The following is a 27,569-nucleotide window of genomic DNA, read 5'->3' as shown; positions in this document are numbered from 1 at the left end:
TAGTGACTTGGATTGTTTTACATTTGCTCCTCCCAAGGTTTGGGGATCATGGAAACACTTTTATGGTAAACCTCTGTGTTGTCCCAATTTATTTTTCCTTGTCTATTTTAGGCGGTTCTTTCAGCTTTAGATAGATGTTAACACTTCAGTTTTTATTCTGATTTTAAGAAACTCCTGTGGTTTTCTTTTCTTTCTTTCTTTCTTTCTTTCTTTCTTTCTTTCTTTCTTTCTTTTTTTTTTTTTGTCTTTTTGCAATTTCTTGGGCCGCTCCCATGGCATATGGAGGTTCCAGGCTAGGGGTTGAATTGGAACTGCAGCTGCCAGCCTACACCACAGCCACAGCAACGTGGGATCCAAGCCGTGTCTGCAACCTACACCACAGCTCACGGCAACGCCGGATCCTTAACCCACTGAGCAAGGCCAGGGATCGAACCCACAACCTCATGGTTCCTAGTCGGATTCGCTAACCACTGAGCCACAATGGAAACTCCTCTTTTCTTTTTTTTTATTTATAATGATTTTTATTTTTTCCATTATAGCTGGTTTACAGTGTTCTGTGAATTTTCTACTTATGCAAGGTGACCCAGTTACACATACATGTATACATTCTTTTTTCTCATATTATCATACTCTATCATAAGTGACTGGACATAGTTCCCAGTGCTATACAGCAGGATCTGATTGCTTATTCCCGTGGTTTTCATGTTTCTGTTTTATGTGAATACAACTAAAATTTTTAAGAGAGAAGGGAAAAGTAGAGGGAGAGAACTGACACGTCGGAGCACATTTAATAGCACATTGCTGTTAGGTAGGCGCTAGCACCCCCACGTTGTAGGTGAGAAAATCAAAGATCAGAGAGGTTACGTGTCCAGTGTCTCCAGCCTGTCGTTTCAGAAAGGGGATTTTATTTTATTTTATTTTTTGTCTTTTTTTGTCACTGCATATGGAGTTCCCAGGCTAGGGGTCGAATCGGGAGCTGTTGTTGCTGGCCTACACCAGAGCCACAGCAATGCCAGCTGTGTCTGCAACCTACACCATAGCTCACGGCAATGCCAGATCCTTAACCCACTGATTGAGGCCAGGGATCGAACCTGCAGCCTCATCATTCCTAGTCAGATTTGTTTCCACTGCTCCACGATGGGAACTCGAGCCTGTTGTTTCACTTGTATCATGCTGTCAACATCAACCTGACTTAAACTCCCAGGTAGTTTTTTGTATTTCACAGTGGATTATTCTTTGACTTCTGGATGTGAGGAGTATGTTGAGTGGGATTTTTTTTTTTTTTTTTTTTTTTTTTTTTTGGTCTTTTATGGCCACGGGATATGGAAGTTCCTAGGCTGGGGATCACAGTGGAGCTGCACCTGTGACCTACACCACAGCTCAGAGCAATGACGGATCCTCAACTCACTGAGCAAGGCCAGGGATCAAACCCACATCCTCATGGATACTAGTCAGGTTCATTACTGCTGAGCCACAACGGGAACTCCCTTGAGTGGGATAATTAACAAAAATTTGTACTGTTCAAAGATTCGGACTACAAAATGGTAACCATATAGAATATAGGTTCTTCAACTAGGTATTGAAGTCGCATCCCTTGGTTTCTGTTGTGAAGGAAGAGATTCACCAAGTAAGCTGCAGAAGTTTTTTTGAACTCAGGTCGATAGTGCAGAAAAGATGTGCAGAGAGTGTGTGACTCTGCCTTCTTTAAACCCGACTTCTGAATTCGCTGATTCAGTCTTTCTGTGTATGGCAGTGAGGAATGCCAAGCAGTGAGGAACGACCCAGTGCGCCTGTGAAGAGCTCACCAGGGAGCTTTCGGAAACATCGTCAGCTCTCTAGGCTGTTTGTCTCCACAAATGCTGAGACGTGTCCAGAGGCCCAGTGCCGCCTGCAAACTGTGGGGTGATTCTGGGGCACCCTTATCCTCTGTGGTGTTTAAAATTACGACTGGTGGAGTTCCCGTCGTGGCGCAGTGGTTAACAAATCTGACTAGGAACCATGAGGTTGCGGGTTCGGTCCCTGCCCTTGCTCAGTGGGTCAAGGTTGCGGCGTTGCTGTGAGCTGTGGTGTAGGTCGCAGACGTGGCTCGGATCCTGCGTTGCTGTGGCTCTGGCGTAGGCCAGTGGCTACAGCTCCGATTCGACCCCTAGCCTGGGAACCTCCATATGCCACGGGAGCGGCCCAAGAAATGGCAAAAAGACAAAAAGACAAAAAAAAAAATAAAAATAAAAAAATAAATAAAATAAAATTACGACTGGATACAACAAAATGTTCTCAATTCCAATTTTGCATGGACACCTTTAAGTAATTCAGGTTTTCGGGGGGACGGGTGAATTGGAAGTCTTAATTGCTTTGTGTCTTGGTGTGATTAGGTGAGAGTCTCCTCCCCTGTCTTTGCAGTTACACTGCAGTGTGGAGGACAGAGCCCGAGTGTCAGGGGAAATAGGGCTTGCCGTGAGTGTGGTGCCTTGGTCATCGCAGCTGCATTCGGCTCAGCCGTTAAGTTATTCATATACGGAGACTGTTAACGACATCCATAACCTAGTTTCTAGCAGATTGGACGAGGTTACAAAAACAAGCGTGTACGCGTGTCTTTTTCATTCATCAAGCGTTTCTTGGTTACCTGCTCTTTAGCACCAGTGCCACCTTCATTCGGCATTAGTTCATGTACATGCTGCATTAACCCGGAGCCAGCTGTTGCGCTTGTTTTATTTGGAACGGATCCCCCTAGAAAGCTTGAGCGCCCAGGAGGGCGTCCGAGTAGATCTGTCAGCTTCCTCTTCTAAGCACATCGGTGTTTTGTACTGTACAGACTGCTCACGTCACTTTGTTTAATCCTTATTTGCTTACACGTTTTCCATTTGGTCAAAATCGGTTCATTGTACTAGAAAAGATACAAAACTTCTTTATTTTTATTTATTTATTTTTTTGTCTTTTTGCCTTTCCTAGGGCCGCTCCCATGGCATACGGAGGTTCGCAGGCTAAGGGTCAAATCAGAGCTGCAGCTTCCAGCTTATACCACAGCCACAGCAACATGGGATCCGAGCCACCTCTTCGACCTACACCACAGCTCACGGCAACGCCGGATCCTCAACCCACTGAGCAAGGCCAGGAATCGAACCCGCAGCCTCATGGTTCCTAGTTGGATTTATTAACCGCTGAGCCACAACAGGAACTCTGAAGATTTCTTATCCCCATTTAGAAGAAGTAGAGGCAAGGTGAAGTGTGGGGGCCATGGTAGGTGTCTTTTTGAGGCAGGTTTGAAATTCTCCAATCTCTGAGTTCAGAAGTACTGAGCCGTTAAAGGTGTATGAATATATTCAGGAGTAACGTCATAGTTACTGTATTTTACTAAGTGTTTGCGTTGAACCAGCAAGGGTGTGTATAAATTATATATCATCCTCACACAGTATGAGACAGATGCTCCTACCACCCTCAGTTTTACATGTGAGGAAACTGAGAAGTTCAGCAATTTGCTCAAGGTCACAGAGCTTAATTCTTACACAGTGTCTGGAACCCTTACCCTTAAACACTGTGTTCTTTTGACACCATAGAATGTGATGAGAAAAAGAAAACAACTTATGTCTAAGCTCTGGAAGTGACTGTCAGTTCTTTCAGCACATCCTTTGTACGGAGGCCCTGAAGAGTGCAGTGACCTTGAAAAGGTCATTTCGCTCTGCAAGGGCAGAGCCGGGTCCCTCCCAGATCACTGGATTCCCAGGCCAGCGCTCATTTCACTGGACAACGTTTTCTCTCCTGTGGAAGCAGTGATTTGATGGCAGAGATGACTCTATAAGACATCTTTTGTGTTTTGACACGTTTGCCTCATTCACAGGAGGGAGAATAGCGAGGACATTATTAAGGCCCCAAACGACCTTCCTGAGGTTCATTCCAGCCTCAGGCATACAACCTAGGAAGAACATTCCTTAGCCAGCAAGTTGTTCTTTTCCATTCTGTTTCTTGTGCGCTTAGCAAACTGTGAGTTATCTGATGTCTTACAGTCTCTCTTTTCATTTTGTTTGTTCACTTTTTCATGCATGCACTGTGACTAGTTAGGCAGGCTACAAAGGTCATTTTAGTATTTTCCCACAGAGACTCAAAGCACCTAACATAAATTTCAGTAGATTAATTGTAGGAGGAAATGGATTTAAAATACTTTGGCCAAGTGCCTTTGGGAGGTGCCAGTGTAGTTGCTGACGTTGGAGTCAGACCTGGGAAAGAATTCTGTCTCTGTAATGCGTTTACCCTTCTTCATGCAGCTGGGGGTCAAATTCTTAAACTGTCTGAGCCTCAGCTACTTCCTATGTAAAGTGATGGTTCCTATCTTACTGAGTACTTGTGAAAAATGAATACAATAGCATATAGTCGGTGCCTGTCACTGAGTGAAACTTAATAAGTGAGAGAACACATTACTTTCTTTTGAAAAGAGCATAAAATCTGCCAGACAGCCAATTAGAGCTTCTCTGATGAGGCCTTTGTAATTATCTGCTCCGTTATGTATAGTAAGATTTCTACTTGAGGGGCGGGTGCAGCCACTTGACATGAAAGAAACAGTCTAATTTAATTTAGGTGTGCTGTGGTGGTTTCGGAGCTGATTTCCAGTGGACCGTTGTGAGGTCAGGATTTCTTAGGAAGGCCCAGAGTTGTGTGATCATGTGTGGCAAGGGTAGGGTGTCTCCTGACCCCCGATGTTAATCCCCAGGTGCTGCGTGGTGGTGATTTTGACGAGGAGAAATGTCTTCCTACTTGCCAAAGAGTAATGATTATGGAAATGAGAACAACCAGTTTTCTCATGATGTCCAGTCATTTACATTTTTTTCTAATTGTAGAAATGGTTGAAGTAGGACTGTCAATTTGATTTGTAGTCACCTGGGTAACATTTTCTTTGAAGTAAGCAGAAAGAGAACGTTGCGGAATGGTTCAGGGAAAAAAAAAATCTCCCTGCCTGCAGAAATTTTTGCCAGGCTGCAAAATTTACTGTACCCTTCCCACACTTCTGCATGTTTTAGCAGTGAGGTACCTGATAGTGAGACAACCCCTGAACTCATTTTCAGCATAGGAGTTGCATTTTCCATTTCGGTTTAAGATTTTGTCTGCAGATTACTTTCACATCCATTGCACTTTTTTATACAGCGAGAGCTTTCTAGTGGATAAACTCAAGGTGCATTAACCTTAAGGGACTAGTTTAACCTTTGCATTTGAATGTTCCCAGGAGAATCGCTTTAAATTAAAGGTTCAGATCGCCATGCTCAAGGTATATAAGGTGTCCTGTTTGAATGAGCACCTTTCATTTAAAATCAACGGTATATTGTTACAAATCAGATTCAAGAATTTTCTTAAACGCATTCATGACTGTGAGCTAAAATAGTAATCTGTAGCAGTGCTTCAATAAATGCCTCAGTGACTCAGAGGAAATGATCTTGGAGTATAGAGTATTTAGTATCTTATCATTGGCTTAAGTTTGCTAGAATCGCTAAAGGTTTCAAAATCCCAAACGACTGTTAACCCTGACCTCAGGAGCTGCAAATTTTCCATTGATATATATGAAGTGAGGTTCTTTGCCCAGTGTTAGAAAAATACATCCCTTTGCCGGTGGCATGATCTATCCATTTATTTTTTTAATTTTTTTTTCTTCCATTTCTTTTTTTTAAAAGCTCTTTATACACATCATTTTAAGTTTTGTTTTGGTTTTTGTCTTTTTGCTATTTCTTGGGCCGCTCCCGCGGCATATGGAGGTTCCCAGGCTAGGGGTCGAATCGGAGCTGTAGCCGCCGGCCTACGCCAGAGCCACAGCAACAGCAACGTGGGATCCGAGCCGCGTCTGCAACCTACACCACAGCTCACGGCAACGCCGGATCGTTAACCCACTGAGCAAGGGCAGGGACCGAACCCACAACCTCGTGGTTCCTAGTCGGATTTGTTAACCACTGCGCCACCACGGGAACTCCTATTTTTTTAATTTTTTAAAAAATTATTTATTTAGTTATTTTTGCATCTTTTTTGTTTGTTTGTTTTTTTCTTTCTTTTAGGGCTGCACTTGCAGCATATGGAGATTCCCAGGCGAGGGATCCAATTGGAGCTGTAGTTGCTGGTGTACACCACAGCCCCAGCAATGCAGGATCCAGGCCACATCTGCGACCTACACCACAGCTCATGGCAACGCCGGATCCTTAACCCGCTGAGTGAGGCCAGGGATTGAACCTGCATCCTTGTGGATGCTAGTCAGATTCGTTAACCACTGAACCACGACGGGAATTCCCGATCTGTCCATTTAAAAGAGAAAAAAGAAAGTACGTGCTCTTTGCGCAGTTGAACATTTTTGTCATTTTTAACTGTTTCAAAAATTATTATTGTACCCTGAAGGTAAGTAGCTTAGAATTTGCTCATTATCAAATGACAGAATTGGGGCCTTTTTAAGAAGCAAAGCATACTAGGTTGGCAATAATTTGAGAGGCAGAGGATTGCTATTTATGGTGGTATTTAATGTCACTTTCATTAAAAAGGGAAATGTCATAATGTGTGTAAAACTCCAACTATTTTGGAAGATGGTCAGAAGAGACTCGCCTCTGGTGTTCTTTTCATTCCACTAAAATTTGTAAGTTGGCTTAGAGCAGCAGTTCCCAAGCTGTCCCGCTGAACATTAGTTCTTATACAATGCTAATAAGTATCCTCGGGGGATGGAAAAAGGATCCTTGACAAAATAATGGCCAGAGTGAAATGAATTTCTTTTTTGCAGCATTTGTGTTGAGAATGTTTGTGCTCGTGTACTTTAACAACTCTTCAAGAGAATGGATACATTATGCTGTGTTTCTAGAACTTATTTGGCCGTGGAACCCTGTTGGTGAGAACACTTAATAAGCACTCGATGTTATGGCTGGGTGTAGAGCGAAGCCCAGTTGAGCAGTTCTGGTGTAGAGAGTTTTTGAATAAAAATGAATCCTTTGCATAGGATAGCTTGGCCACTAGTGGCAAAGGACTTTTCTGGGAACATGTAAGAATACGTTTCCACGAATCCGACTAGGAACCATGAGGTTGCGGGTTCCATCCCTGGCCTTGCGCCGTGGGTGAAGAATCCGGTGTTGCTGTGGTGTAGGTCGCAGACATGGCTCAGATCTGGCATTGCTGTGGCTGTGGCATAGGCCGGCGGCAGCAGCTCTGATTAGACCCCTAGCTTGGGAACCTCCATATGCTGTGGGAGCGGCCCTAAAAAGACAAGACAGAAAAAAAAAAAAAAAAAAGAATGTGTTTCCAGACTAACAGACTCTTAGGGATGTACGTGATCTCGCAGCTCATCTAGTCCTGTTGTCAATACCAATAGCAGCAGTATCCGCCTCCATCTCTCGGATCACTGGTTTACCAGGCACAGTGCGTTATTAACCACTGGTCTCTCCAGAGGAGTTTACCATCTATTGGTCTTTATTTACGCTCTGAAGAATATAATGTATTTTCAAAAAACAGATAATTCAGAATTTATAATCCACTTATAGTCTTATTTATTAGTTTGCCTTATTTATTGAGTAGCCATGTGCTGAGCATCAGAACCACGTTCCTTATTCTGACGGGGTTGTCATTGCTGAAAGTGTTTCTGTGGCGTCCTTGGGGACTATCTTCAGAATGTCAGAGTCTTTCAAAAATGTGTCGACGTCCTTTTTTTTAAACCTTGAAGGTTGTTCAAGACCAGGTCCGGTGAACGATTTGGGTCAGGAGTTACAATCTGGCAGCCTTCAGTTTTCTTTGATCTGCTTATAATTAAAAAAAAATTGAAACCAAATTGAAAGTGGAAAGGTTTCATTGTAAAACAATACGGCTTCCTTTTTTAAAAACAGCAGGCAAATGGTACTGTGTGTGAAGCTGTTGCAAGGCTCTGGGAGAGAGAATGAGGTGGGGGTACAAGGAACGAGCGTGGCGGATGTTCTCTGTGGTGCTGTTGACCGTCGTTTGGAACAGGAGGCCTCGAAATTAGGTGCTAATATGGAACGGATTGAGGTTGTTTTACAGCCCGCGAGCGGAATATACTTCAGGTGTTACAAATGATGTACGTCTAGATTTGATAGGGGAAGTCCTCCTCCTCTTCCTCCTCCTCCTCCTCCTCCGTCTTCTTCTCCTTTTCCTTCGGAAGTTCCTGGGCCAGGTGTTGGACCTGGGCCACAGCAGTGGCAGTGCTGGATCCTTAGCTTGCTGTGCCATAGGAGAGCTCCCACATTTTTTTTTCCTCTTTTTAACACAGATCCGAGCCACATCTGCGACCTGCACAGCACTTTGTGGCAGTGCCAGGTCCTTAACCTGCCGAGTGAGGCCAGGAATGGAACCAGCATCCTCACAGAGACTACGCTGGGTTCTTAACCCACTGAGCCACAATGGGGACTCCACTAGTCAGGTTCTTAACCTATTGAGCTGTAATAGGAACTCCCACACATTAGTAAATGAAAACAATTACAAAACAGTTTGGGTAGTGTTATTTTATTTTATTTTATTTTATTTTATTTTTTGTCTTTTTGACATTTCTTGGGCTGCTCCCGCGGCATATGGAGGTTCCCAGGCTAGGGGTCTAATCCGAGCTATAGCTCAGCCTACGCCAGAGCCACAGCAACGTGGGATCCGAGCTGTGTCTGTGACCTACACCACAGCTCATGGCAACGTCAGATCCTTAACCCACTGAGCAAGGCCAGGGATCGAACCCGCAACCTCATGGTTCCTAGTCGGATTCATTAACCACTGCACCATGACGGGAACTCCTTGGGTAGTATTTTTGTATGGTGTTATCGAATATTGGGGGGACTAACTCAACTTCATATCTCATTTACATAAGAAAAACTTCTAAAAGTTTATAACCCCAAATATTAATGCTTCTTGATTCTGGCTGCCAGGATTAAAGGTGTTCTTAAAAAATATACCCCTTCCTGGAGTTCCCATCGTGACTCAGTGGAAACAAATTCGACTAGTATCCACGAGGATGCGGGTTCGATCCCTGGCCTTGCTCAGTGGGTTAAGGATCTGGCGTTCCCGTGAACTGCAGTGTAGGTCGCAGCTGTGGTGTAGGTCGCAGCCTTGGCTTGGATCTGGCATTGCTGCGGCTGTGGTGCAGGCTGGCAGCTGTAGCTCCAATTTGACCCCTAGCCTGGGAGCCTCCGTATGCCGCAGGTGCAGCCCTAAAAAGACAAAAAAAAACCCCTTCCTGTTAACCTGTAGCAACATCAGTGCAAAACAAATTACTGTATATGTCCATGTCATCAGGTTGGTATGGAATAAGACACACAGCAAATTTATTTATTTACTTTTTTTGTCTTTTTTTTTTTTTTTTGCCTTTTCTTGAGCTGCACACAACAAATTTATAGTCAAATGAATATGGCTTTGTAACCCTGTCTCAACATATGAAAAGTTCACTTTTCTTTATAGGTTCTCTTTTCTGATGTTTCCTGGGACTCCAAGGTTTACTTACTAGTCCAAAGGGGTCAGTTAAGGACACCATCAGTAAAATGTTCAGACTGCTGAAGAGCAGTTTCTTTGCCGCTATTTTTGCTTCTCCTGGAATACAGTGTAACCTCTAAGACCAGTGAATCTGTGGTCCTGAGCAAGACCCTGACCTTGGCAGGAATTGTCATGGTGGTTGAGGCCTTCTGCCACAACCCTGGCTCTTTGGTCATTCCTGAAGATGCTTAGATCAAACAGGAGTTGCGCTAGCATCAGCTTTTTGTGTCCAGGATCTGGATTTTGCTTCTTTTATGGAATATGAAGCTCTTCATGCAGTGGACCAGCCTTCCTGGACCATAGCCTTCTTCAGTTTGAGCTTAGTATTAGCTGCCCCTTTAGATGGAACAGGTACTCTCGTTTCCTCAATCCCTCCTCCTCCCTGTTACTTCACTGGCACTGTGGCTAAGGTCAGGTTTGATTTAGACCTCTGTCCTGAGCACTGAGGTCGTAGGTAGATAGAAGACACAGTTGCTGCCGTCAAGAAGCCCTCCTCTGGTGATAGACATACGGTACAATCGGTGCTATAGTCAAGTGTATATTTAATTTTTTTTTTAATTTGTATTTTTAGGGCTGCATCCATGGCATGTGAAGGTTCCCAGGCTAGGAGTGGAATCAGAGCTGCAGCTGCCAGCCTACACAGCCACAGCAATGCTGGATCCTTAACCCACTGAGTGAGGCCAGGGATCGAACCCGCATCCTAATGGATACTAGTTGGGTTCGTTACTGCTGAGCCACAACAGGAGCTCCCAAGTGTATATTTAAATATTAATTGAACACCTTCCACCTGTCAGACGTTAATCATTTAAGCCTCAACACTTTTGTGAGTTGATGTTGTTTTTTTCCATTTACACATACATGAAGAAGTAAGCTCAGAGATGGATGAGTAACTTGGCCAGAATCACACAGTTAGTGAGTAAGTGGCTATGATTTAAAATCAATTTCCGATGAAGAGCATCAGTTCCCACCCTGCCTTCTTTGAGAGCAGTGAGCCTTACCCATGTAGCCAGATGCATTGGTTTTGTCTCAGGGTGTTTTTTAGGGCAAGATAATGCAATTGTTTGATGTAGAGGGCTGCTTATCCCTTGGGGAAGGATGTGAGTTAGAACTGCAGAGATCCCACAAGGCTCTTAGTCCAAAGCAATGACAAACTAGAACGGGAGAGCTATGCTGAGCGAGAGTGCCAAATGGAAATCCAGGGTAATTTGAGTTCTCTTCTTACTAGTGGCCTGGATTCTACTAAGGTGACTGTGACGAGAAATAGGAGTTGAAGTGTTTTTCTTGCAAACTGCCAAGAGCTAATAAAAATTATGCCAAAGACCTTCACAAAGTATCAAGGGACATGTTTGGTTTAATCTAGTGTATCAAAAGCAGAGTCAAAGGGTAGGCTTTTGGAACAGTAACCAGACCTCAACCAGGAGTAGTGGTGAAAGGCACGGATTTCCGGCATAAAAACTGGGGAAGATTTTTAGTAGCAGCTGGTAGTCCTCCCACATTGCCCTTGATGGCTCAGGAGTTGCTTTCTGCAGGGTTGCAGGTTGTGCTAGAGACAGAAGAGAGACATTCCTTCATAGCAGCTTCAGGGCCTTTAAGAAGCCAGGCCTTTCTGAACCTTAACCCCTGTGTAAAACAAGGAATTTGGGTTGGGTGACTTTTAGCACTTTGCTTTTGTTTAGTGCTTATTAGACACAGTACAATATACTTTACATGTGTTGGTTCATTTAATCCTTCATGTGGCTCTGATTATAGATGGTGATACCCATATGTGACAGATGAGGATATTGTCATACAGTTAACACATAGAGGAATCGCAATTTGAAACTGGCTTTGTCTGGTGGTTTTCCCGTGGTGACACTAATTAGTGGTCAGGGCTGTGAACACATTCTCCATAGTCCTCTGTCCCCCACGCGTCAAAGGAGCTTCTTTACTGCCTTGCAGCTGACTTGACCCCCAGTGTTAACGGGGTTAAGAAAAACTCTAGTGTGAATAAGGCAATGCCTGTTGGCCTTCTGCCTTCTCTTCCAAGGCTGTGAATCTGTGATCTAAACTTTTCAGAAATGAACTATAATTGTAAATCTGTGTAGCTTTAGGAATTGTCCCACAGTGCACCCTGTTAGCTTAACTAAACATTTATTTAGATGCCATAGTGAAATTGCCATGCAATCCCTTAATATGTGTGTGTGTGTGTGTGTGTGTTTTGCTTTTTAGGGCTGCCTGTGTGCCACATGGAATTTCCCAGGCTAGGGGTCGAATCAGAGCTGCAGCTGCCAGCCTACACCACAGCCACAGCAATGCCAGATCTGAGTGTGTCTGCGACCTATACCGCAGCTCATGGCAATGCCGGATCCTTAACCCACTGATTGAAGCAGGATTGAACCCAGATCCTCATGGATACTAGTTGGGTTTGTAACCTGCTGAGCCACAATGGGAACTCCTGGTTAAATGTTTCTAATAGTTTGGTAATAAAATTTGTAGCAACTTATAGAGTGCTGTTTTGTCAAGATACTGAGCTAGATCTATAACCCACAGGCAAACATAAGTCAGATTCCTCTTTTTTATTTATTTATTGTTTTTCTTTTACAACTGCACTTACAGCATATGGAAGTTCCCAGCCTAGGGGTTGGATTGGAGCTGCAACTGCCAGCCTATACCACAGTCACATTGATGCCAGATCCAGGTCGAATCTGCAGGCTACACCACAGCTTTCAGAAATGCTGGTTCCTTAACCCACTGCACAAGGCCAGGAATGGAGCCCCGAGTGCTCATGAACACTAGTTGGGTTCATAACCCACTGAGCCACAATAGGAACTCCCAAATCTCTAATTTTCATTTCTTTTAAAAAATTATTTATTTTATTTTTCTTTTTTTTTGGCTGCCCTACAGCATATGGCGTTCCCTGGTCATGGATCAGATCTGAGCAGTAGTCACGACCTCAGCTGCAGCTGCGGCAATGCCAGATCCTTAAGCCCCTGTGCCAGGCTGGGGTTGAACCTGCATCCCAGCTCTCCCAAGAGACCATGGATCCTTTTGTGCCACAGCGGGAGCTCCACCAAATTTCTAATCTTTACATTGCTGAAGCTGGGTGTAATGGCTTATGCTCCCTATACATACAGTCGGCCTCCATGTCTGTGTATGTGGAGCCCAGATGCAGACACAGAGGGCAGTTGGTGTCAGCCCTGTAATCTGAGGGGCTAGATTGGCTTCAGATTTTAGTAAACGCTGGGGTCCTGGAACCAATCCCCCATGGCTACCAAGGAGGGACTGTATGTGTGACTCCTAAGAATTTCTTTGGATGTGCCCTGAGGTGCTCCATGTCTTGATAAGCAGTGTAGAGCCGTGGAAAGAGTACCATCCTAGGCAGGACCTGAGTTTGCCTCCTAGATATGTGGCCAGGGCCCCGTTGCTTCACTTCTTTGCACCTCACTCTGTGAGCGAAGTTAATATGGCAGACAGCGAAGTTAATAATGACAGTCTGCCTTGCTTCTGGGTCAGGGATCTGCTGGATCTCTGCATTTACCTACAGTGACCTTTCAAGTAAGACCAACTGAGATATTTCTGGAAAAGGTCTCATCTACCTGGCAAAACAGTCGTGTTCATTCCTGGGGTATTTTGCTTTGATGAGAGGAAGCAGATTTAAGGAGATTGTTTTTTGGTGGGTTTTTTTGGGCCATGTCCATGGCATGTGGCAGTTCCTGAGCCAGGGATCAAACCCATGCCACAGTAGTGGCAGTGCTGAATCCTTAACCACTAGGTCACCAGGGACTCCTAAGGAGATTATTGAAAGCCTCAGGTAATAGTGAGATGTTTCTACTTGAATAGTAAAAGAAAAAAAAAAAAAGAAAGAAAAATGTTAACTGATGTTCACCTAATATGGAGGCTTCTCTTAACACCTAAGCAGTTGGCCCCACAATCCATAAGCAAGTCTTTGACCACCACTGGTAAACTTCTGCACCATAGGATGTCTTTAACCTAAACCACAGTATTTACAGTGTATCTCCAGAGATCAGTGCTGCTGCTTGTTCTTGAAAATGTAGTAGGAAGGTTTATCATCTGTGATACCAGCTATTAGCTATTAAAAGCTAATCAACATTTTGTAACCTCCCTAAATAGTTAATCCATCAAACTGTATTGTGTTTTAAACAATGTATTCACTACTGTTCACTCTTCTTATTGGTTTGTTTCCCTTTTATCATTATATTTCCCTCGAGTTCCTGGTAGACTTTTGGAAATGCCACTGTCCCTGTCACTAACTTCATATGTTATCCCAGAATTTTCCTATTTCGATGAGTTTGTATTTCAAAATAAAGTAATTTGTCCTGCTGCTAATACGGTGCTTTTAAAATTACTGTGGGTGTAATGGCAGGTGCCTTCTTGGAAATCTTACGAGACCATTTATATCACTCTTCGTTGTGGTTAAAGAAGCTGCATTTTCTTTGGAGCCGTTGGAGCCCAGCCAGTTTTCTTTTCCTCTTGTTAGGGCTCAACAGAGAATTGAAGACAGTTCAGTCTCAGCTTTCCGACCTTGTGCGCACTGCTTCTCTGGTTTACTGCCATAGGATACTGTAGCAGTATCTTACAGACGTCTTTCATGGCCAATCAGAAGCAGTTAAATTACCTTAAATTTTTTAAATGGAACTCTGACAGCCAATAAGAAATCTTTTGGGTGGGAACTATAACAACCCTTTCGCGTGATTTTAAGAACAACTCCAAATCTTCAGTATCTTCTGTTTTGGAAGCATGTGAGGCCCTAGTGCATCTGCTGGGAGCATTTGCCAGGCATTTCCAAGCCTTAAGTTCCTGGTAGTTTGAAGTCTGGATCTGACCCCTGTTCTGCTTCTCAAGGTAACTTTAAAACAGGAAGTGTACAAAGGAGGTAACTGATGACGTGAACAGCCAATCGCGGCTTTGTGTTCTTAGCTGATAAAGCAGCTCAGCCAATGGGACCACTCTGGAGGCAAGGTTTGGTGTCAAATAGCATGCTAGATTGAATGCCTTTGACTGTTAAAGTGGAAGGAGGCTGCAGGGCTTCATTGGAGCCTCGGAGTTTTTCACTGAGGCAGGGGTCAGCTGAAAGACAAAGAAAAATGGCGAATAGTTTGCTGGGGGGTGGGGGGACAGCTGTTCGGGCTTTCACTGGAGTGGACATTCCAGACTCAGGTTTCTGCATCTCCTGCTGCCTTTTGTTTCCTCCGTCCTTTTGGGGGGGAGGGATAGGAGTGACTTAAATTCTCCCTGTCCGAGGAGATATAAATAACTACATGTAAAATTAATGCAGTTCCCGGTAAGTTTAATTCTTTGTTTTGTGTTAAAATGGTAGAGACTGTTTAGCTTCAGAGAGTGTAGACAAGTTGCACTGTTTCAGAAAATGGCCACTTTACATTCCAGGCATACCTTTTGGTGCACCTAGAATACCTTGCTCTGTCTAGATTTTGCATGCCCTTCAACTGGGATTTCTTTCCCTAGTTGAGTATCGGCTAGAGCAGGTACATGAAGAAAGGCTAGTCAGTTTTCAGGGCACACAGAAGCAAAGCACTTTCTCTTTGCATTCGGTAAACTTAACTGTTTTCCAAATAATTTTCCTTTGTTCAAGTGCACTGAGGCTTTCCTCAGAATAAGCTGAGTTGTTGTGAGACTCTTTCTATTTCCATGCACTTCGTTGACATCTATTTTCAGAGGTGGAAGCAACACCGTTGCTGTTCTGAATTTGTGTGAAAATGTGATTTGCACCAATGCAGGTTCTAATGGTGAAAGGCCCACATGCCAGTGTGAAATTCTCCCGGAACTTTCTTGATTTACCTGTCTGCTTCTAGAGTCTAATAAATACCAAGTAATTAACAATCTTTGTTTTAGAATGCTGGTAAGAAACACTTCCACGATTTTGCAGTGACAAAAGCAAATCTTTTTCCACCAGTTTCACACATTTTGCCAGGTGTTGATTTGCTTTTTTAAATGATGTGAGCAAAATGCTTTTCATTTTCTATGTGAAATCTCTAAGGCTCTAATTGACTTGTAGTTTGTGAATAGGAAAGTTAAGAGAACAGGCATCCTGTCTTTTGCCCTTGATACATGTTTCCCCTCCTCTATAGGGATACGAAACTAATGCAGGTTGCTGGCTAATTGGTAACCAGCCTGTTCTTGTGTGTAGTGAAGTCTTCCATCCATGTACTAAGATCTATAGTACACTTGACTTGAAAAAGCAATTCTTTGTTTTTTTTATTTGCAAATACGGAATGAAGGTCATCGGAGCACTTCTGCAGCAGACTCAGTGGAGCAGTGAACCAGCAGCATTCAGCCTCTGGGCAGAAAAAGGAGCAGGCCCTAGCAGAGGAGAAGTTTGGAGGGTGTTGGTTTGCCTTCCCCTTGGGTAAAGGATTTACCTGAGAGGATCAATAGGAACTTAGATTTGGGCTCTTGGAATCGGAGTGGTGTAGCCAGCAAAGTTGCAAGATGCAGGCCTCTGTCGTTGCTCGCAAAAGTGACCTTGAAAAGCTGCCGAGAGTTGAAAGATTGAAGGACAAAGTTTGTTTATGCAGATTTGGACTGAAAAGCTCTATTTAAGATGAAGAAAATCTGTACTTCGGAGTTCAAGTCCAGTGGTTAGTAGGAATATGTTTGAATAGATTCAAATTAGGAGTTTTCAAGTAATAAGACGGTGGGGCTGCCTTCACTCTCCTCTTCTTCGTTCCCTCCCCCCAGCAAAGAAATTTTAAATCCTCTTGGTATGATAGTTGAGTGAACTGCCTAACAGATTCAGAATTCCTTGCATGCTACCTTGTCTTGTATGTAATCTGGAGGGTTCTGAGTGAAGAATGGTATTTCTGGAGTTCAAAGTAGTTATGTTTGTGAAACTTCTTTTGGAGAATTGGAATGCTTATGGTAAGGAAATGGTCATTCTAAAAAAAAAAAAGGAAAGAAAAAGCAAACAGTCATTCTGGGAAGTTAAGTCCTAAGAGAAAGGAGTTTCTGTTAAAAGATTATTTTTTAACAGGTAATTATTTTAATTTAAATTTAATTTTTTATGAGTCATTGATCTATATGTTATCCGTAACTAGAATTTTTAATACATGATTTTAAAAAACAACTGTGGACACTGAAAGACCCTAATGGCCCTGGGAGAGGCAGAAAGTAAGTGGCTCACAGTATGAGGCCTTGATAAAACTTAAGTTAACTTTTTGGGTTTAGCTTCTTGGAAAGATATTTAGCCACTGCCTCTAGCCTGGTTTCTTAACCTTTTTAGGGTCATGGACTCTCAGAATCCGACCTACTACCTGGGAAGGTGCACAGAGGCACACTTCTGCAGAGCCCTGGTGACTTATTTCCCAGTGTCTATTGAATGGTATTAATGTGTTCTCCTCATTTAATTCTTTAGCCAAATAAATGTTTCCCAGAGGAATGAAGACAAAAACCTCTACTTCCATAAAGAGCAAAGACCTGCAGCTAACTATAACTTAGACTAAGGTGTGTATGGGGGGTGGCAGGGAGCGGGGCAGGGGCGCTTACATGGGGTCTGAGATCTGGGCATTTATTTACTGTGATTAGAGGGTTTGAGAAAGTGGGGTGTGCAAAAGCAGTGTTCAGCTATCACCAGCTTTGTGAGCTTGGGCAAGTCAGCCATTTAGTGTCAGCTTCCTCACATGTAAAAACGGGACCTAAAAATAGCACCTTCCTATTCAGTGGTGAGTCTCGAATGAGATCATGTATGTCAGAGTGCTTCGCAAATTGTGAAGTGCTCCGTAAAAGTCAGTTGTTACCAATCCAAACCGGGAATTAAATACCTATGGAGATAGGTGTGGTATCAAAAATGCCAGTATTTTTACAGTGTGTTTATGGAATAGTGTGTTTGAACCTGACGCATCTCTTTTTAAACTGCTTCCACACCCCTTCACCTGCATATTGCTGTTTGTGCTGTCAGGACTCTCTGTAATGGAGATGCCGAGGCCATCATTCTTGACCAAGATTCCTGTGGAAGAATTTTAACCCCTCTGTCCAAAGGGAAGGGCCTCTTGAAATAAGATGAAATGGGAATGCTGATTTTTCTTAAAACCCTTTTTAGCTTTAGGAACCTCTCAGAATAAAAACTGGGAACCTCTTCTGAAGGGTGCCAAGACCTGCAGTAGACTGCAGGTAAGTTGTCAGAGCTGCAGAAGTTCACCAAGAAGGGCTTACATTTTTAGTTTGGGTACCAGGCACTTCTAAAGTATACTGGAGCCACTTTTTGTTTGCTTTGTGGTCATGTGATCTTCTGTCAGTTTTCATGCCTGGGAGGTAGTTAACTCTTGCAAAGCAGTAATAATTAAGCTAATAAATGTCCGGATGAAGATTTTTTTTAAATTGGTCTCTTATCAAAGTATGAAAGAGTAAATTCTCAAAGTTGAGACCCTCTGTGAGATAAATTTCCAAGGTAAATTGTGGGAACCATGGGGATGTCTTTCTTGCCCAGTTTGTGTTCCTAGTGTCAGCTGTTTTAGGGCTCCCCCACTCCCACCCTGGGATAGGCGGGTAATGTGTGATCTGACTTCCTGTCCTATGAAGTCATTTCCTCTCAGGCATGGTCAGTCAGCACTGATGTCAGCCTCCTTTCTGTGCATTAAAAGAATCTCATTTAGATGGAATAAGGTTTGGCAAAATCGGCATTGGCTTCTCCAAATCAGTTCTAGTTCCAGGGATGTGTATGTTTGAAAACAGCAGTCATGGCTCCTGGGAGCTTTTTTCCCTAAAACAAGATGAGGGTCTCCTTTTAAAGAAGCTGGGTACTTCTGTGGAGGTTTCAGTAACCCCAAAAGCATTTTTAAAGCTGATCGTTTGTACATGTGGTCTTCTTCATGAAAGAAGTTACTTTTGCTTGTCTCTATTCCCAATAATACATGCAAGGGTTTGTATATTCTGAAATTAGCCTAATGGAAGTCCTTAGGAGATCCAGTCTAATTCAGTTCCCTTTAGAAAGTGGGGAAGTCGAGGCCTCAGTCGTTCAGCTTAGTCATGACTGGCCTGTGCAAGTTCAGAGATTCAGCTTCTGCTCAGTTCATTCCATGTTTCTTTTATTCCTTTAGGTTGTTTTTACTTTCTGGTTTTTATATTTGTCTTGCTCTGGGTGATATCTGTACAGGCTTCCTGTCTGAACACAGAAGGAACAGGGGAGAGGTGGCCCATGGAGGCAGTTCCGAAGTCTTCATTTGGAGTCTATTGGTTAGAAAGTCTGCTCAGCAGACTTAATGTCCCTTTGGGGATCTGAAGATCTCTTGCCTCAGCCGGTTGCTTATTCAGAAAGCTGAGAATCAGCTAGGAAGCTGGTGGTACCCACCTGACTGAGCTGTCCCAGAGAGCTGATCCCACTTACGCATTACAAGAGAGTAAACTAAACTCGATGAACACAACAGCTGCGTGCCAGTTCGCTTTGTTGTTGCTAACGTACCTCACGAACAAGCTCATTCCTAAAAATGTCTGTGCCTGGTTCTTCCAGTGCGTCATTAAAACCAACCCATATTTCGCGAACAAAGATCCCAGGATCATTGTAAGCGTTTGTTAAGACCGAAATGGAAATCATTGTCCATATAGTCCCCAAATAATATTTTAATTATTCCGACTTTAATCCTTGCCGACCAGCAAAGTAGTATTGTGTATCTGCATGTGTGTGGGTGGCTGTGGGCTTGATTTTTGTTCTTATTTTGCATATTCTCTGGTAGACCATACTCTACTTGAAAATTTTTAATTTTTCTCTTTTGTAGCTGGATTTCTGTTCACCACCTGATGTGTTTGAATAAAAGGTACAGTTTATTGAAAGAACAAGAGCTTGATTTATGTGACTTATACTGTGACTGAAAATTATATTAGACACGACTGGATGGTGTTCGACTCGGGTCTGCGTGTCCCAGAAACTTAGCTTTCTTTTTAATCTGTTCTTTCGGCTGCCTCTGTTGGACTTGGCGTTTTAGAACCCGGATGATGCGTCATCCTCCTCATCTTCCTGTCTCTCTCCATGGTATCCCAAAGCCGGACTCCATGTTAAGTAATTGACCAAAAGTTTTTCTCTGAAGCGTATTTACTGGAACTAAATTACAGCTTTACACCCTGCAGTGAAAAAGGGCAGTTGAAGGGTGGGAAATAAGGTCAATTCCAGTGTGAAGGCAGAACCACGGGAAAGAAGACACCTTGTAGATGTTTAACTGTAAAGTGGCGCAAGGTAGCCCGTGACCTTGTGTCCTCAGTCAGAGGGAGAGAGGAAGACTGAAATAGCCGCAGCAGACAGCAGTGCCCACTCACTTGGCTACCCTCTTTCTTGGAAGTACTGTTATTTTGGTCTGTCTCTGTAGCTTCAATTACATGAAAAGTCAAGAGAAGACCTGCTTGATTGGAAATATCCAGAGAAAATGAATTTTTCATCTATGTACCTAAGCTTAAAGTTCTTACCTTTGAGAAAATACTAAAATTGGATTTTTCATCCTTCTCTCAGTACTTCACCATGCATGCATGTCTTTTATGTGGAGGTTTTTTTTGTTTTTTGGTTTTTTTTGGCTGTGGGTGCAGCATGCAGAATTTCCCAGGTCAGGGATCGAACCTGTACCACAGCAGTGACAATGCTGGATGCTTATAATCTCTAGGCCACCAGGGGACTCCTACATGGAGGTTTTAAAAATGTTTACAAATGAAGTTTACTACAAGATCTAACAATCTGGTAGGGAGACGTGATAGAGGAAATGAATATGTAAAGTCCAAGCAAAGGACGTGGAACTCGGAGGAGGGAAGTCCCTTTACTTCTGGTTTAGGAATGAGGAAGGCGGTTTAACAGGGTGATTCAACAAGTGTGTGGGGCATTGCCATCGCGGCGCAGCGGAAACAATCCCACCAGGAGCCATGAGGTTGTGGGTTCGACCTCTGGCCCCGGGCTCCGTGGGTTAAGGATTCGGCATTGCTGTGAGCTGTGGTCTAGGTCACAGACGTGGCTCGGATCTCGTGTTGCTGTGGCTGTGGTGTGGGCCGGGGGCTGCAGCTCCGATTAGACCCCTAGCCTGGGAACCTCCATGTGCTGCAGGTGTGGCCCTAAAGAGACCAGAAAAAAGTGTGGGCTGAAGAGAGCAGTAAATGATCTGGTCTGCTTAGAGCATAAGGAGATGAGTTAGGGACAGGAAGGATTGGCCAAAGAGAGAAGTCTGGAGGAGGAGGTCAGTGTCAAATGTTGGAAGGCCCTGACTGCCAGATTAAGAAATTTGAACGGTCTCTGCTTGATATTGGTAAACCATTTTGGGTAATAGGTTGATGTGGCATTATTGGAGCTGTACTTTGAGAAGATTTACTAAGCATCACTACGTAGAAATGAGTAGGATTTGAAGAGAGGACGCTAGAAACGTGAGCAGTGAATGCAGTGAGCTACTAGGTTCATGAACTTTAGGATTATTAGGAAGGTTCAGAGAGAGAGCAGTGTGCAAGGCGTAGGACCATACGTGGCATTCCGTCCTGAATGCCTCGTATTAGCTGTTACCATCATCTTTATTGTTACGTGGAGGTGATGAGGACTTGAACAGAGAGGGTGGCAATTTGAGGAGAAGGCCGGGAAATGGCCACTTTATTATAGAGGTCAGCAGTTGATTGGAATTGAAGAAAAGAGTCTAGGAGACTGGAGGACAGAAACAGAAGTTAGAAGGAGCAGGTTTGGGGAAAGAAGAGAGATGTGATTTTGGACAGAAGGGGTTTTGAGTTCTGCATGGCTTTCCCGTCAGAGATGTCCAGCCAGCAGGACGGGAGCTTTGGAAAAATATCAGATTGTTAATGTGTGTTTGGAATTTAAGCTCACAGAGACCATAGCTGGACCTGGGGCGTGAACGGGAGAATCAAGCGAGGATGGCAGAGGGCCGGAGGATGAATGCCTTGCGTCGACGATGGAGACGCAGAAGCGGTTGGCCCCTGAGGTTGAGAATCTGGAAGTGAGCATGGCGCTGTCCCCAGGACAGCGTTCTGCAAGCTCTTGTGATTGTGCACCTTGGCCGTCTGAATATGCAGTTCTCACATGTAAATTACTCTTCTCGGCTCTAAACAGTCACTTGTTCATTTTTGGAGTGTTGATTTAGTTAAAACTAGAGAATATCTGTAACTTTCCTTATCTTGGCACGCATAACAACGTGACAGTATCACTCCGAGCCACAGTTTCTTCGGAATGCTTAAGAGTACCGTGAATGATACAGGATCTTGTCACAAGTAAACTGAGCGAGGGCATCAGGATCAGCCCATCGGTTAAATATTAGAAAGCTAATACTAACATTTTCTGTGTGTGTCTTGATTGGAAAAAGATTGGAAGTACTGCCCTACCATCTGGCCTTTACTTTTTCTGAAAAAGTACAAGAATTTCCTTAAAATGTTACACAGTAGCTCCTTGAGATGAGTTATCTGCATATATGTTTATGTATGTGAGTGTGTGTGCGTAACCTCAGGCTTTCTTGTCTGAGCTTTGAGTACACACATGCATCTCTGTCCAGTGCGAAGACTTTTTCGGAGCTGCATCGGGCATAGTCTTACCGGTGTCAGCTTTGCGATTCTCAGATGGCAGCACTGTGCAGGAAGCTAACCATAAATACGCAGGTAGGAATTTGGCAGCGTTCGCTTAGCAGGTAATGCATACCCACATGACCATGATAACACTGAAGAGCAGCACGCACTCTGAATTGCCAGGAATAGGGTAACCTCATCTGTAGGATTTAGCAGATTTCTAGGCTAGGTGTGTTGTAATTATCCTCAGTTTAAAATAAAAGCAATTAGAAACTTTTCACTAGAGAAATAGTGGTAAATTTCCAGCCGTCTTACTTATTTATATCTTGAACTCCATGATTGTTTCTCTTCTAGTAGTTGGAGTTCGCTTTGTGGCTCAGCGGTTAGTGAACCCAACTAGAATCCATGAGGATGCGGATTTGATCCCTGGCCTTGCTCAGTGGGTTAAGGATCTGACATTGATGTGATCTATGGTGTAGGTCACAGACTCGGATCTGGCATTGCTGTGGCTCTGCTGTAGGCTGGCCGCTGTTGCTCTGACTCGACCCCTACCTGGGGACTTCCCATATGCCATGGGTACGGCCCTATCTAAAAACCAAAAAAAAAAAAAAAAAAATTCAGTCTTCTGGTGATTAACTGGCCAGATGCCCTTTCAAGGTAGTTAAGCAATGGAATGTTTGTATGAAGTGTAGTACTTACAGCTAATGGATTTTATATTTATTTTTTCTCATTTGCTAGTTACCCAAGGTAGGTAGGAGGGAGGATTATTATCCTCATTTGGGGTGAGGCAGCAAGATGCAGAACCTGCTGACACAAGCCCTGTGTTCTCTACGTTTGGGTAGTGACCAGGTGTCCTCAGGTTGCAGTGCTTGTGGGCAGCTGCAGTTGTAACAGACTTGAAAACCTTAAAAGTTTTCCGCTTATGAATGCGCAAGAATCCTGACATCTCTTCAGAGCTTAAAACAGAGTCTTTTTCTTGGTTGTTGGGGCCGGATGGGATGGGATGGGATGCCGCACAGACTCAAGGTCTCTGCCCTCCCTCTAACATAACAGTTGAGATTCCTTCTGCAAGATAAAACAGCCGCATACTTCCAGCTTACAAAAGTCTGAGGTATGTAAAGAGACGTATTTTAAGAATGTTAATATTTTTGGATTTGTGCAGAGGGAGAGCCTGCATACACTCCCAGGCGTTCATCAGTTAAGAGCATTCCTAGTCATTTCTACCTTGAATTCTTCGCTTGTTTGGAACTAGTACATTTATTCTAATTTAACGATTTAAAGGGCTATAGAAATTATTTTATGTTTATAAAATAGAGGGAAGAAGATTTTGCTCTGCATTTGTTTCTTGCATCTCATGCTGGACTCGTAGGAAACATGTTAAAAATAAAGTACATCTAAATTAGAGAAAGAAGCAAGTTGGGTCACTTGCTGCAGAACCTGGAGGAGATTGGCCGTTGGGTTTCGTGCTGCGTCTGAGACTCTCCGGGCCAGGAGCCGGAGTCTGGTTGAGCTCCGAGAGGGATTTTGGTAGGCTCTCTGGCATCTGTGTGACACTCGGTATTTTTCAAGGCCATCCAACATGTGTTTCCCATTTGTGTGCTGCAGCTGCCTTGTGAGGTGAACAGAGGCTCCAAGAAGTTAAGTGACTAGTAGCCAGAGAACAAGAACCTCTAGATCCAGTACATTTTCTTTATGTATTTATCCTGTCCTTTACTGCCCCCCACTGTTTGCAGCTGCGTATTCTTAGGTACTTCTGACTGACCTAGAGACATACAAGAGGAAAGGATAAAATAGAAAAAACAAACAAACAAACAAAAAAGTAACGGAGCAAGAAAAGAGAGACAACAGAGCAATGAGAGAAGGACGTTTATATGATAGGCGCTCACAGAGCCCATGGCACCTTCTTTCCCATGGTTGCCACAGGGAGGTTGGGAGCAGGTGGGTAAAAACGGTCTGGGATTAAGGATTTGAGTCAGTGGTCCAAGCCAAGACTGCTCATTCCCCTGAACACATGCTTTAAACCAGCAAAAAGTGAGACTAAATCAACAACAGAATTTTAGAATTTTTGTGTTCCCAGTTTTACCATTTACTGTTGTGACCCTGAGCAAGAGACTTGAGAGACTCACTCCATCCTGTAGTTCCCACTGTGCCACAGTGGGTTAAGGATCTGGTATCGTCTCTACAGCAGCTCGGTTTCAGACCCCGGCCCAGCACAGTCGGTAAGGATCCAGGGTTGCCGCAGCTGTGGCATAGGTTGCAACTGCTGCTCAGGTTTGATCCTTGGCCCAGAAACTTGCGTGTGCTGGGGTGTGGGGGAAGATACCCATTCCTCAGCTTCCTTATCCGTAAAATGGGGATGCTGCTGCTGTCTTTGGCATGGAGCTGAGTGAAGGTCATTGAGGGTGACATAGGTAACAAGTAGTTTGTAACACTCTAAAGGCCTTAAGTTGGCATCCTTGAAGCATCCTTGCGAATCTCGCTTCTTACCTCTTCCGGCATAACGTAAACACAGGACCCTGCTAGAAGCTGGGCAAAGGTTTCTAGGGATCTTAGGGTTTCTGAATCATAGAGGATCCAGTCAGCAAAATAGCTCTTTGTTTTAGGGTGTAATTTAGCTTGGACTACAGGAATTACTCTTTCTCCAGCTCATGTCAGAATTTTCTTTCAGGCTCAGAGTCTAAAAAACCAATTATTTGTTATTCTTCCTTCAAGAATTTATTTGCTTTCGGAGCTCCTGTCTTGGATCAGCGGTTAATGAACCCAACTAGTATCCACGAGGATGAGAGCTCGACCCCCGGCCTAGCTCAGTGGACCAAGGATCCAGTGTTGCCATGAGCAGTGGTGTAGGTCGCAGACTCAGCTTGGACCCTGCATTGCTGTGGCTGTGGTGTGTAGGCTGGTGGCTACAGCTCCAATTTGACCCGTAGCCTGGGAACCTCCATATGCTGAGGGTGTGGCCCTGAAAAGACAAAACTTTTTTTACTTTCATTAAGTTGGATGGTCAAAGAGATTAGATAGTATTTCTGTGGCCTCTTTCCTAATGGAGATTGAACAGGTGAGGAAGCAATGTAACAGCTATGGGATTTAGGGTAAGCTTTTCAACTTCTGGTGCCCAGTTTCCCCATCATTATATTATCTGCCCCTTTTTATTTTATTTTATTTTTTTTCTTTTTTACTGCTGTACCTGCAGCATGTGGAAGTTCCCCGGCCAAGGGTTGAATCAGAGCTGCAGCTGCAGCCTTTGCCACACCATGGCAACACCAGATCCAAGCTGCGTCTGCAACCTACACCATAGCTTTTGGCATGCCAGATACTTCACCCACTGAGTGAGGCTAGGGATTGAACCCACATCCTCACAGAGACAACGTCAGGTCCTTAACCCCCTGAGCCATAATGGGGACTCCTTATCTGACCCTTTTAAAAAAATAAGTAGCCAGATAGTATCTTTGATTTGTGAGTCCTATGGTTTCTGTTGTAACACTCGAACTCTGCTACTGTTGTAGCTTGAAAGAAAAAACCCTGGACAATGTAAGTGAATGGGGTTGCGGTCTTCCATCAGACTGAATTTATAAAAACAGCCTGCGTGCTAGATGTGGCCTGGAGGCTGAAGTTTGTGGACCTCTGCTTTCCAATACTTCGCTAAAATGCTTGGCTTTTTCCTCCATCCCGCTGACAGTGTTTTGTTGCTGCCAGATGCGTGGTGCATGTGTCACTTGTGTTGAGCGTCAGTGAAGGAGTGAGGAAGAAGGTGTGTGAAGATGTTCATGTATAATTTATTTTCCACAGAGACGTGTTTTTAAATATTCTGGTCACGCCTTCCTCTTAGTTTCATTGCTTATACCAGTTCCTCTGCCTTTTTTTTTTCCAGATATACCTCAACTATATTACGATCTAGCCCTTGTTTGAAAGAGTATGTTGCCGTAGCCAGTAAACAGAAACATGTTTCTGTTTTTGAAGAAAAGTGTTTCTGCTACCAGTTTTAAATTGTGTCTTTGTGAGCAGGTCTTTAGGGAGAGTAGCGTGCAGCCAGTTGCAACCCTTAGTCTTTTGGGAAGCACGATTTTTCCTGTAGGCAGTTTGAAAAGGGCCTTCATACTTAGCCTTTCAGAGCCAGAGACAGACATACCCTCAAACATTGAACTTGGCATTATTCAGGATTGGAGAAAAGGGTCTCAAATAAGGCTTCATTATTCATTCTTTTATTTAAAAAAAAAATTTTTTTTTTTGTTTTTTGTCCTTTTACGGCGGCACCCGCGACATGTGGAGGTTCCCAGGCTAGGGGTCTAATCGGAGCTACAGCCGCAGCAAGGCCAGATCTGCACCTCGTCTACGACCTCCACCACAGCTCACGGCAACGCCGGATCCTTAACCCCTGAGCGAGGCCAGGGATCGAGCCCCACAACCTCATGGTTCCTAGTTGGATTCGTTTCCGCTGTGCCACGATGGGAACTCCTCATTATTCATTCTGACCCTTGTGGGGTACTGTGTAATAGCCTGCTACTGAGTATGACCGTAACTCAGTTATGATTGGAACGTAACTAGGCTTAGTGCTTTCTTGTTTCAGTAGAAACCTTAGATGAGCTTAAAGAAAGACTGTTGAACTGCCTTTTCTCTCTAGGCGCCCTGCCTTCCCTTGTATTCTTCCATTTGTCTCATCCTCAAGCAGTGAAATATAGGCCTTCCATACTAGGCCACCCCTTTGCTTTGGTCTTGGCATGTGGGTTCCGTATACATTGCTTCTGGAGTAGCTTGGAGTCTGGCCACCAGCTAGTAGGCATCAGAACAATTCACAAACATAGGACTTTCTATTTCTAGAACGGTGGTGGTTTTCTCCTCCTGAAGTTGCCAGTTGGAGGTTGATTTTATTGTGGAGAACACAAGCCTCCTCAAGGCTTGAGATGCTTTTTGGCCGTCGCGATTGGTGGCGGCATATGTCCTTAGGCACATCTGTACAGACATGAGAATCACCTTGCCTGTTGGTGGAATGGCTTTGTCGAGAAAAATCTCAGTTCTCAAATTTAGTTTTCACTTTTCTTTGTAGTTTGGAAGAACATCTAAAATATCAAGCACAATTTAGCTTAAATCCTAGTCCCTTTCATATTTATTCATATTAATTTCTTTCTTTCTCTTTGTATCTTATTCTCCTTTTGAGAGATAGCATCCCAGCAGTTTTAGCCAATTCACATGAAGAAGCCTGGAAGTAACCTTTGTTAAATACCTGAGCCGTACTGGAACAGAAAGTGCAGGTGGTAGTGCTGCTCATTGGGCAAAATAAAAAACATGCCATCTAATGACAGAGGAAAACATGATCAAAATGCGAGTCAAAAAAAAGGAGTGAAGAAGTTAATGTGCTTTGAACGTAGGAGATGCTTGATATATGTTAAATTGGAAACTCGTAGGAATGACCCCTGACACTCTCAGCCTGAAAGGCCTAAAGACTGCAAGTTGGATCGGGGCGGCGTGGGGGGCATCAAGGTGAAAGATGATACCAGTTTTTAGATTTGTTTCTCAGTCACAACTGTGCTAAGAGATATTTGCTTGCATTTGACAGTGAGCGTTATTTTTAGGTAAAATTTGACTACCTGGGATGGTGCAGCTCTAGTATTTTAATAGGAAGCAGCATT

General features: G+C 43.7%; 1 protein-coding gene and 1 long non-coding RNA gene across 51 annotated transcripts in view; one reads left to right on the top strand and one right to left on the bottom strand.

The window, feature by feature from the left end:
• The window catches only part of NFYC (nuclear transcription factor Y subunit gamma), a 72,176-nt gene that overhangs the window by 1,683 nt on the left and 42,924 nt on the right, over window positions 1–27,569 (top strand). For 10 of the 50 annotated variants that reach the window (XR_014808591.1, XM_084965613.1, XM_084965569.1 and 7 more), the window contains exons 1-2: window positions 14,477–14,749; window positions 16,838–16,926. The exons of 6 other annotated variants lie outside the window; for them this stretch is intronic. The gene's annotated coding sequence lies outside the window, so the exon portion shown is untranslated. Of the gene's footprint in view, window positions 1–14,176; window positions 14,311–14,476; window positions 14,750–15,704; window positions 16,457–16,837; window positions 16,927–17,521; window positions 17,593–19,193; window positions 19,233–27,569 lie in introns of those variants that run through there. 34 more of the 50 variants (XM_084965599.1, XM_084965568.1, XM_084965592.1 and 31 more) reach the window with 14 other exon arrangements.
• Window positions 2,912–7,238, bottom strand: LOC146403051 (uncharacterized). The gene is made up of 2 exons (XR_014808609.1): window positions 7,181–7,238; window positions 2,912–5,631 (listed from the first exon to the last, which is right to left on the bottom strand). It is a non-coding gene; the product is annotated as an uncharacterized LOC146403051 (long non-coding RNA).

This window comes from Sus scrofa, chromosome 6 (genome assembly GCF_054392235.1).
Source record: "Sus scrofa isolate SSC_HxYL_T2T_F1_AM1 chromosome 6, Sscrofa_HxYL_maternal_Yorkshire_Landrace_v2.0, whole genome shotgun sequence".
Taxonomy (NCBI): Eukaryota; Metazoa; Chordata; class Mammalia; order Artiodactyla; family Suidae; genus Sus; species Sus scrofa.
Note: the sequence above shows the minus strand (reverse complement) of the source record. Positions and strands in the feature narration are given on the sequence as shown.